Source organism: Gadus morhua, chromosome 23 (genome assembly GCF_902167405.1).
Source record: "Gadus morhua chromosome 23, gadMor3.0, whole genome shotgun sequence".
In the NCBI taxonomy this organism is placed as follows: Eukaryota; Metazoa; Chordata; class Actinopteri; order Gadiformes; family Gadidae; genus Gadus; species Gadus morhua.
The window spans coordinates 9,149,973-9,160,279 of record NC_044070.1 but is presented as its reverse complement, the minus strand read 5'-3'; positions in this window follow the sequence as shown (position 1 = coordinate 9,160,279).

The window sequence follows — 10,307 nt, the reverse complement described above, 5'->3', positions numbered from 1 at the left end:
AGTGATTTATCGATAAGGCAGACGATAGGAGGGGGTACTTATATGCTAACACATAAACCACGGTGATTCAGTGGTTTTACTACGTCATACCATATTTAGGAATCAGATTCTTCAGTGGTTATGGTTTTCGACTGCCAACCACAACGTCCTGGGTTCCATCCCCCATGTTGCAGATTAACTAACCCCCTGCTTCCTGCTTAATACATATCTATCTGAATTCACTGAAACTCTCAGTTAAGTTAGTAACAAGCCCCACCAAATACTTGAAACTAAATATTTTAGTTCTGTGCGTTTATTTCATTTTCTTCTCTGAGTTACTTTGCTTCTGAAAGTGAAGTTTAGGTTTGTCTGAGTTGAGGTGGCTGGTGGGGCCCCACCAACCACGGGACCTCTATGATATCTGGAGGTCTCGTGGTGGGTGGGGCCCCGGCTCCCCCCCTAACGAGACCCTCTGCTCCTCTCTCTCTGACTCACACCATGAGGGGCAGCCTTTCACACACTCTGTTTGGCTCCTGTCTGTATGTGTGTGTGTGTGTGTGTGTGTGTGTGTGTGTGTGTGTGTGTGTGTGTGTGTGTGTGTGTGTGTGTGTGTGTGTGTGTGTGTGTGTGTGTGTGTGTGTGTGTGTGTGTGTGTGTGTTGGGGGGGGGCTATGTTTTTGTGTATGTGTGTGTGTACATGTCTGTGTGTTTATGGTCATTTGTGTGTGTGTGTCTGTAAATATGTGAGTGTTTGTGTATGTTTGCATGCATGTGTGTGCGGGTGTGTACTGTGTACACTACTGTGTGTGTGTGGGTCTATCTGTCTGTATGTGTGTTATTGCTCATGTGTGTGTGTAAATATGGTTGTGTGCGCATTTGTGTGCCTATGTGTCCTTCGCAAATATGTGGGTCCATGGCTGTTTGTGTGCTAATTCTCATAAAGTGTTGTGTGTGTGTGGGTGGGTTTGTGGTCATCGTGTGTGTGTGATGTGTGTGTGTGTGTGTGTGTGTGTGTGTGTGTGTGTGTGTGTGTGTGTGTGTGTGTGTGTCCTCTAGGACCTCAGCCTAGCTCCGCTCCAGCAGTCCATCACTCAGCAGCATACTGGCTCACCAGGTCAACACCAGAAGAGACCCACACTCTCTTCATCATCCAGAGACTAGCGTCAACATCATCATCATCATCATCATCATCATCATCATCATCATCATCATCATCATCATCATCATCATCATCACTAACTTTATCTTCCTCACTTTGATCACAATCATCATGACCAGTTTCCTCATCTTTCATCTTCATCCTCCTCATCACAACGATGGTGAAAAAGATGAAGAGGATGAGGATGATGATCGAGGCGAATCGCCCGGTGGTTCCGCTTCCTGTTGACTCAGAACTGCTTTCAGGCAAACACCCCCGTGGGCTGAACACACAACACTGCTTTGGGGGGGAACGTGCAGCATTAACCTGCACTGCAAAAGATATGAACGTGCACTCTGAACGTGCACTCTGAACGTGCACTATTAACGTGCACTGTGCATGTGCACTATGAACGTCTTCTATGAACATGCACTAAAAACATGCACTATGAACGTGCAGTATAAACATGCACGATGAACGTGCACTGTGAAAGTGCGCTATGAACCAGGCCTGCACGATTCGGGAAATATTTTGAATCACGATTTTTCAGCCTAGAATTGAACTCACGATTCTCTGCAACGATTTTTTTTCTCACGAAATGTAATTTTTTATTGCAAAAATTAAAATGTATATATATAAATAATAATGAAACAAAGTAATTTAAAACTTAAATCCACACAGGGGCGAATCGAGATCGCGATTTTATAACGATTCATCATGCAGGCCTACTATGAACAAACGTTCCAGCAGGAGGGTGAGGGCGTGGAGGCGTTAGAATAAGGCGGTTTTATCCTGCCGAACCACCGAGCGGCAAGGAGGCGACCACACCAGGGAGTCTTACTGTCAGGGTCTCACCCTCTCGGGGGGGGAAGGAGAAGTCTAAGCTAGAGATGAAGTTCTAAGCTAACCTCATTTAACAGGTGATTCGTCCCACAATCATCGCCTCCCACCCCCCCCTCCCCCCCGCCGTCACCTCACCCCCCTCTCCCAAAGCCTTCTGAGGCCGTATCCATTACAGGATCTATGGGAGGTTAGTGAGACGCAGAGACCATGAAGGAGCCGCTCCGCCGCACAGCGCTCAACCCTGCTCGCTCGCTTTCCCTCCGTGACACTCTCGCTGTGTTTCTATCTGTCTCATTCTCCTTCTCCCTGTCTATCTCCTTCTCCCTCTCTGACTTCCTCTACCTCGCTTCTCCCCTCCTCTCTCCCCTTCACTCTCCCCTCAGCCTCTCTCTCTCTCTCTCTCTCTCTCTCTCTCTCTCTCTCTCTCTCTCTCTCTCTCTCTCTCTGCCGCACTCTCCTCTCTCTCCTCTCCTTCTTATTCTCTCTACCATACCCATTGTGTCTCTATCCCTCTCATTCTCTCTCACTCTCTCTTTCTCCCTCTCTCTCTCCCCTCTCTGACTTCCTGTATCTCGCTTCTGCTCCCTCTCTCCCCTTCCCTCTCCCCTCGTACTCTCTCCCTCTCTGCCTTTCTCTCCTCGCTCTCTCTCTCCTCTCCTACTTAATCTCTCTACCATTCTCATTGTGTGTCTCTCCCTCTCATTCTCCCTCTCTTGCCCTTCAATAGGCCATTGTTAAATTCACAGTGCTGTCAATCGTCGCCTCCATCTGGAACTGATCCAGCCACTTCCTCCAAGACCATATTTGGATTTGGTTCACACACACACACACACACACACACACACACACACACACACACACACACACACACACACACACACACACACACACACACACACACACAGGAGACTGTGACCTAAAAACAAGCTCTACACTCAGATGTATTTGCTTACTTTTCAAATCATGTGTTTTTTAGGAAAAGTGTGTTCCCAGTGGGCGAAAAGAGCACACATATGCAAATGACTGAGGGTGTGTGTATGTGTTTGTGTGTGTGTATGTGTTTGTGTGGTTGTTTGTGTTTGTGTGTGTGTGTGTGTGTGTGTGTGTGTGTATGTGTCTGTGGTTATTTGCGTGTGCGTCGTCTGTGCGTTGTGCGTGCCTTCCAGCGTATCCGTGTGCCTGTGTGTGGGAGCAGGTGGATGCCTCTTGGGCCCCCACCGATGCGAGGGTGCGACTACCATGTGACCGCCAGAGCTCTGATGCTACACGTGCACAGGCACCAAGCCCGCAAGGACCCCCCCCCACCTCCTACCCCACCCCCAACCCAGCTCTGCCAATTTCCGCATCAGACCATGACAGCACATGCAGCGGGGATCATATTCAACTATCAACTAAATATTTCTCAGATTTCTGGCTCATTTTGTTCATTTTGAGATCACGTGGCTAATTTAGCCATTTGTTTAATTTCAGGTTGTTTCATGCATTTGGAAGACGTATCTATTTACGTATACCGATGCATTAATGTATCTATGTATTTATCAAGTCATATCGGCCTCTCAGTAATGTTCAGAACTAGAACTCAGGCGATGTAACCTGTAAGGCTTACCAGGTGAAGTGGATGTAAAGACAGACACAACGGCTGTAGTATCGCTTGAGACGTTACACAAGCAAATATACTCCCACAAATATAAGGTATACTCCTACGTAGTTTAGTAGGAGACTGCAGCTACGGGGGATGTTTGGTTTGCCGGTCGTAGCGTGGTCAACAATATCGATTATTTAAAGTAGGAAGTACATGCTGCTGTTTTCAGAACAACAGGATGTGTGTGGTTCAATTAAACACTGAGAAAGGAATAGAATGGAATAGAGACAGTGTGATAGTGTTTGCGAGTGTGAGATAGTGTGAGTAACTTATAGAAGAAAGTACCATTAAGTATTAAAAAGGAGTAATATTAAATAAGAATGGTAAATGGTCTGCATTTATATAGCGCTGGGCCCTATCTTGCATCCGGCGCAAATGACTTTCTACACCGACACATGTGTCGTTGCTAGTTTGCAAATGGCGAGGAGCGTTCTTTTCCCTCCACAGGCAAGCGTCGCTAAATTAGGGAATGATCTTATGCCCAAGGGGCGTTTCAGCGAAAGGAGAAGGCGTGTTCTGGCGCAAACGTTCCCTGGTGCTATTTTGTAGTTTCAGAAAACAATTCCGCCACAAACCAGGGAATACCTGGTTTAAAGGCAGTGGCGCGTTGTTCAGATGCTATTTTAAGGGCGCATGCATAATATTGCTTGTTATACACTTTGCGTATACACTTTGCTTCTCTCGTCTACCTAGCTACACAATCTTGGTAAATTATTTGGAAAAGAACAGTTGATACACGGTAATAAGTTGTACTTTCAAATCAATGCATCCGCTTCTCACTTGCGTTTCAGAATGTTAAAATAAGGCCCAATGTTTTGTATTTAACTCAAAATCGTAATATTGTGTTAAACTCTTATACTACATATGAGTTAGCAGTAGTTACAAAAAGTTTGTTCATTCCTTGCTGTAATGGTCTGTCGTGATGAGGAGGAAACAGTTTTTGGGTTGAATGGGAGCGCCGTGGGCGTCGACAGTTGGAACATTTTGGTTTCGGTGGTTCTCCTCCAGCTCACTTCTAAACTCGCCCTCCTTTGGCCTTCCATTTCCCATCGATTCAGTGAGTCAAAGTGCACGTGAGAGTGACCCTGACATGTTTGTGTGCAAATTTCCCAATTTAGCGTCTAATAAGCCCAACCACGGCCCCCCCCCCCCCGCACCCGCACCGCCTCCGCGATGACGTGCTAATGGCTAACACCTACACTAGTGCCAGCCCTGACGCATGGATCCCAGAGTCTTCACTGCTCGAACCGCTGGCCCGATGACAGCGATGAATGGTGATGCCTCGGCCAAAATGCAACATACACAGTTTTTATTTTTACGGCCGTCGCTGATTGCTGGTCACATCGGTGTGTGATTTGGGAAGGATGCAAGCGGGTGGAAAAAGGTGAGGAATGCCAGCAGTGGCGAGGGCAAGAGAGAGAGAAATGAGTGAGGAAGCAGAGGGAGTTCTGTCACGAGAGGCATCTCATTAAACCGGAGCAGAGACGAAACACCGAGACATAGACACGCGCCACACTCTGTGTGACAAGTCAGATGTTTGGTAGGGAGCAGTAGTTACGGGGTTTGACACCAAGATAAAAGGTTCTGGGTTCGATCCCCGATGTCCATCTGTAGCCATCCTTGAACAAGAAGTCCTAAACCCTGCCTGCTTAATGACATCTGTGTTCACTCTAAGTTGCCTTTGGACCAAATAGTAAATCGTAAACATGCTGATACGATCTTCTACCACCACCCGTCGCTCTGGGGCTGATCAGGACGTTGGTTACGGGGGTCCGTATTCAGTTGAGTGCCTGGTGTGCAAACGTTGAAATGAATGATGGCTCCAGCAAACACCTTGCAGCGCTAATATATAGCAGTGTCGTCATTGATCGAGCGTTTGTCTTTGTCTTGAAATGATGTGAATGTGTCTATTGATCCTATGAATGCTTTCAAATGGGTTTCGAAAACAGACATGAGGCACACACACGCACACGCACGTGCACACACAAACGCACTCTCACTCCCACACAGACTCACACACACACACACACACCTAATCACTCAGACTCATGTATGTAACCAGTAGTATTCTGCTGTTTTGTTGCGCTGTGTGCTTCGTTCTCCGGCTCGGGGAGGATTATAAAAATCAATGAGGCTCAGATAGAAGCTAGGAACAAGCCCCAACTCCACTATCGACCAATCAGCACGTCAGGAACAACCAGGGGAGGGATGGGTGAGTCAAGATGGCCGCCGGCCACAAGCAGCTCATCTTTTCTGTCTTGAACTCCAAATGTTCCGGAAGAGTCTGACACGACGGTGGGCGGGGAGACGGGGAAATCTCGGGGACCCACAGAGCTGTCAGCCGTGCGCTGGCGGTGAGGTGTACACAACAACCGGGGACGCCAGGAAACACATAAGACAACAGGTAACACAACAAGGCACCATGTACGAGCTACCACAGATGACAACCGCCTACATGACCACAACTGCAAGACAACAATAGCAAACAAGTCAACAAGAAATAACGACGACAGCCAACGCAAACAAACATCGACAACATCAACAACTGTCAACAAGAAACAAACATACACGACAATCACAAACAAACATCAACAACGTCAACAGCCTACAAAAGCAACAACATCCTAGTTAAGAAACCAGTTGTTTTCCCCTGGAAAGCTGCAGCGGCGGTCCTCGCGGCTAGACACACGGGAACGTTCGCCGTGGTATTGATTGTTAACGATAACAGAGCACATCGTTAATTTGCCGGCCTTGTTCGTCCCTTAGTGATGATGCGTACACTAGGGCGATTTGTTTACAGTGTGGTTGTTTGGGACGATAAAGCCACCGGGAGTGGCAGGGATCGATCTTAACTAGACCTGCTTTGTTCTGGGCTCCACTAGAGCAGAGAGACACTCTTAGTGGATATCTGCAGGCTTTTCTGCTGCTCTGTTCACTCTCTCTCTCTCTCTCTCTCTCTCTCTCTCTCTCTCTCTCTCTCTCTCTCTCTCTCTCTCGTTCATACCTATATGAAGCAGTGCTAACAGTAAGGAAAACTCAGTCGTATCTATTAGAAATGTTTACGTGAAATGACAAATAATAAAAAATAAGTGAAGTACAATAATGTGAGATGCTAGCGCTGCTGCCCCCACAACACGACCCCGGATAAGCTGTTTTGAAGATGAGGAGGAGGAGGGATATCAAAATTGATTTGAGTTTAGGAAGGAGAACACAGAATTGATTAACCTAATCAAAACAATTAGCGCTTACACTCACCAGCACTACGGGCATCACAGGTAAGATACAAACTCTTGTATCTGCCGTGCAGGTCAATGGAGAAGCTTTTTTATTTTACATGGAAATTTGTGTTAGATGAGTGTCAACATAATTATCTGTTCCCTTTTATCACTTTGACTGAAAGAGTCAAAGAAGAAAATTAGAGAAAAATAGGAGGAATTTGAGCTATTCGGACACTTATAGTATAACGCTACGGTGTGTATTGATGGTGAAGTCTGACGGTGATTTATTTAACGTCTGAGTGATGATGAGGCTTCCCGACACCTATAGTATAACGCTGCATTATATTAAATCTCAGTGTTCAAATTCCAACTAAAACTGTAGTTTATTGGCTGTTTAAATTGACATGCTAACCTTTTCACCCACATAATGATTCTATAGGACATGTTGTTTACAGTAACGCCTCGTGCCCACTGCACCGTCCGTCAAACGTCGGAAGGCGTGGCTGACGGATGAGGGAGCTTTCCAGGGTCGTCAGAGCCCGAGTAGTGTCACAGTGCTTAAATTTGCATACGTGATCTGATTGGATGACGGATCCGTCGCTGCCGAAAAAGTAGAACATTTTTCAACTTTTTGACGGAACGGAGTGCACGGATCCACAATGCATTGCGCGTCCGTCCCCATTCAAAGTCAATGGGGATCAGTCAACGGACGGAGGCAGTGGGCACGAGGAGACACCAACGGCCGCGACTGGGACTTCAAACGATGCGGCACACGGCCTCTCTGCTCTATGTGGACCGTATCTTCACTGCGCCTGAAAAGGAACACAACAACGCATAAGGCACGAGAACAACGGCTAAACAATGGTCTCCCTTCACAAAGACACGCTTCCCTCAAGTGGGAAGGCCACCGAGTGCAGAGGCAAAATATCCTCTTAGTTTTGCACTCAGAAAGTTGCACGAGTCACAGCTAGTATGGAGTCAGTTTCCTGCCATAATTCAAACCTGAAAAAAAAAGTTTCAAAGGCTTGTAAGTCTGGGTTTGAAAACTCAACACCTTGTAAAAAAGGTTTTGCAACACTGAAAAAATAGATTATAACCTGAAAAAAAATAAAACTAAAATTCAAACATCTGTAAACATGATTTTGTGTTCTATTTTATCTTCTTCATCATTTTTACCAACACATTTTCAAAGTTCAAACAATTTCACCAGCGCATTTGCAGAGTTTCAAATCTGGCACTGTTCTAACAGTGTATTTCATTGTTGCCCGGTTTTGAAACCTTGTAAATGGGATTCTGCAAACAGGTGTTCATACATTGAGAAATACGTTTTGAAAGGTTGAATATTTAGTTTTAAAAACTTGTAAAGGTGTACGTTTACGACATTGCACCGTATTTTTTCATAACTGGCTTTTCAGCACTGACTTTTCAGAGATTTGACCACACAGGCGCAAGCTTTGAGTCACGTGAATATTGGCAGTGTTCTGACGCCACTCGTTTTGAAACTCCTGAAAGTCGAATCTGAAAAAGAAAAAAACGTTCCTGGGGGCAGGACCATTTAGCTCTAAACCTATTGGTTGCTCTCGGCTGACGTACATTCCAATCACATGTGCCGTTCACCGGGCTGTGCGTGACAGTGCTCTGCCGATGACACGAATAACAAGCGACTTTCACGGTTGATTTTGGAACCAGAAGCTTCTGGAACCAGAAGCTGTGTTCGAAATCGTTCCCTATACACTCGTTCCCTATTCCCTATATAGTGTACATGATATAGTGCACTATATAGGGAATAGGGAACGAGAATTCGGACACTACGCCTAACATTTCTAAACGTCATTTGCGTCAGTAAATGCGCCTGGTATTTGTGTGACGTGATGCGCCGACATCATCTAAACAAACCGGGCTGGAGGTTCTATTGATGTTGAATGGTACATTTCCTTGTTCAAGTTTTTTTAAATTAATTTTGAATGTTAAATCCCAAATAAATTGTTGACATTTCTAAACCCAAGCCGGAGACTCCATCATTAAATGTATTCGTTTTCGCGGTTATTCAGCTTCTTCTTCTCCCCTGGAAAAATACAACCGCATTGCATTGTGGTATACGGGAGTAACATGTAGGGAACATCGGATGTACCCTATTTTAAGTCCACTATATAGTGCCCTATATAGTGGACCACTGAGAATTCGAACACCCTACAAAATGGCGTGCACCCTATTTAGTGCACTACATCCATGATAGGGAACGATTTCGAACACAGCTAGAGTCTCATCTCCATAGGACGCGACTAGCAAGGACGCGTCCTAGCAAGGCTGCAGCCTTCACTTTGGGAAACAGCCATGGTTCCAGAAAATGGAAATCAAAATCAACCGCGAAAGTCGCTTGTTATTCGTGTCATCGGCAGAGCACTGTCAATCACGCACAGCCCGGTGAACGGCACATGTGATTGGAATGTACGTCAGCCGAGAGCAACCAATAGGTTTAGAGCTAAATGGTCCCGCCCCCAGGAACGTTTTTTTCTTTTTCAGATTCGACTGTCAGGAGTTTCAAAACGAGTGGCGTCAGAACACTGCCAATATTCACGTGACTCAAAGCTTGCGCCTGTGTGGTCAAATCTCTGAAAAGTCAGTGCTGAAAAGCCAGTTCTGAAAAAATACGGTGCAATGTCGTAAACGTACACCTTTACAAGTTTTTAAAACTAAATATTCAACCTTTCAAAACGTATTTCTCAATGTATGAACACCTGTTTGCAGAATCCCATTTACAAGGTTTCAAAACCGGGCAACAATGAAATACACTGTTAGAACAGTGCCAGATTTGAAACTCTGTAAATGCGCTGGTGAAATTGTTTGAACTTTGAAAATGTGTTGGTGAAAATGATGAAGAAGTTAAAATAGAACACAAAATCATGTTTACAGATGTTTGAATTTTAGTTTTATTTTTTTTCAGGTTATAATCTCTTTTTTCAGTGTTGCAAAACCTTTTTTACAAGGTGTTGAGTTTTCAAACCCAGACTTACAAGCCTTTGAAACTTTTTTTTTCAGGTTTGATTTATGGCAGGAAACTGACTCCATAAGCCAGCAGCATGTAGCTTGCTAGAAAAGTCGGAAAAGTATGTTTGGTTGCCTTTTACAATATTCTCATTACAATAACTTACGTGTCGAGTTATATTTATTTAACACACGGCCAAACCGGAGGTGGTTGAAAGTGCGTTGCATCATGAAATGATATCTGACCTGGATCGTGGCCTTGTTCTTAAAAATGTTGGACGGGAGTGTGTGCGTGCATCTCTCTCTCTCTCTCTCTCTCTCTCTCTCTCTCTCTCTCTCTCTCTCTCTCTCTCTCTCTCTCTCTCTCTCTCTCTCTCTCTCTCTCTCTCTCTCTCTCTCTCTCTCTCTCTCTCTCTCTCTCTCTCTCTCTCTCTCTCTCTCTCTCTCTCTCTCTCTCTCTCTCTCTCTCTCTCTCTCTCTCTCTCTCTCTCTCTCTCTCTCA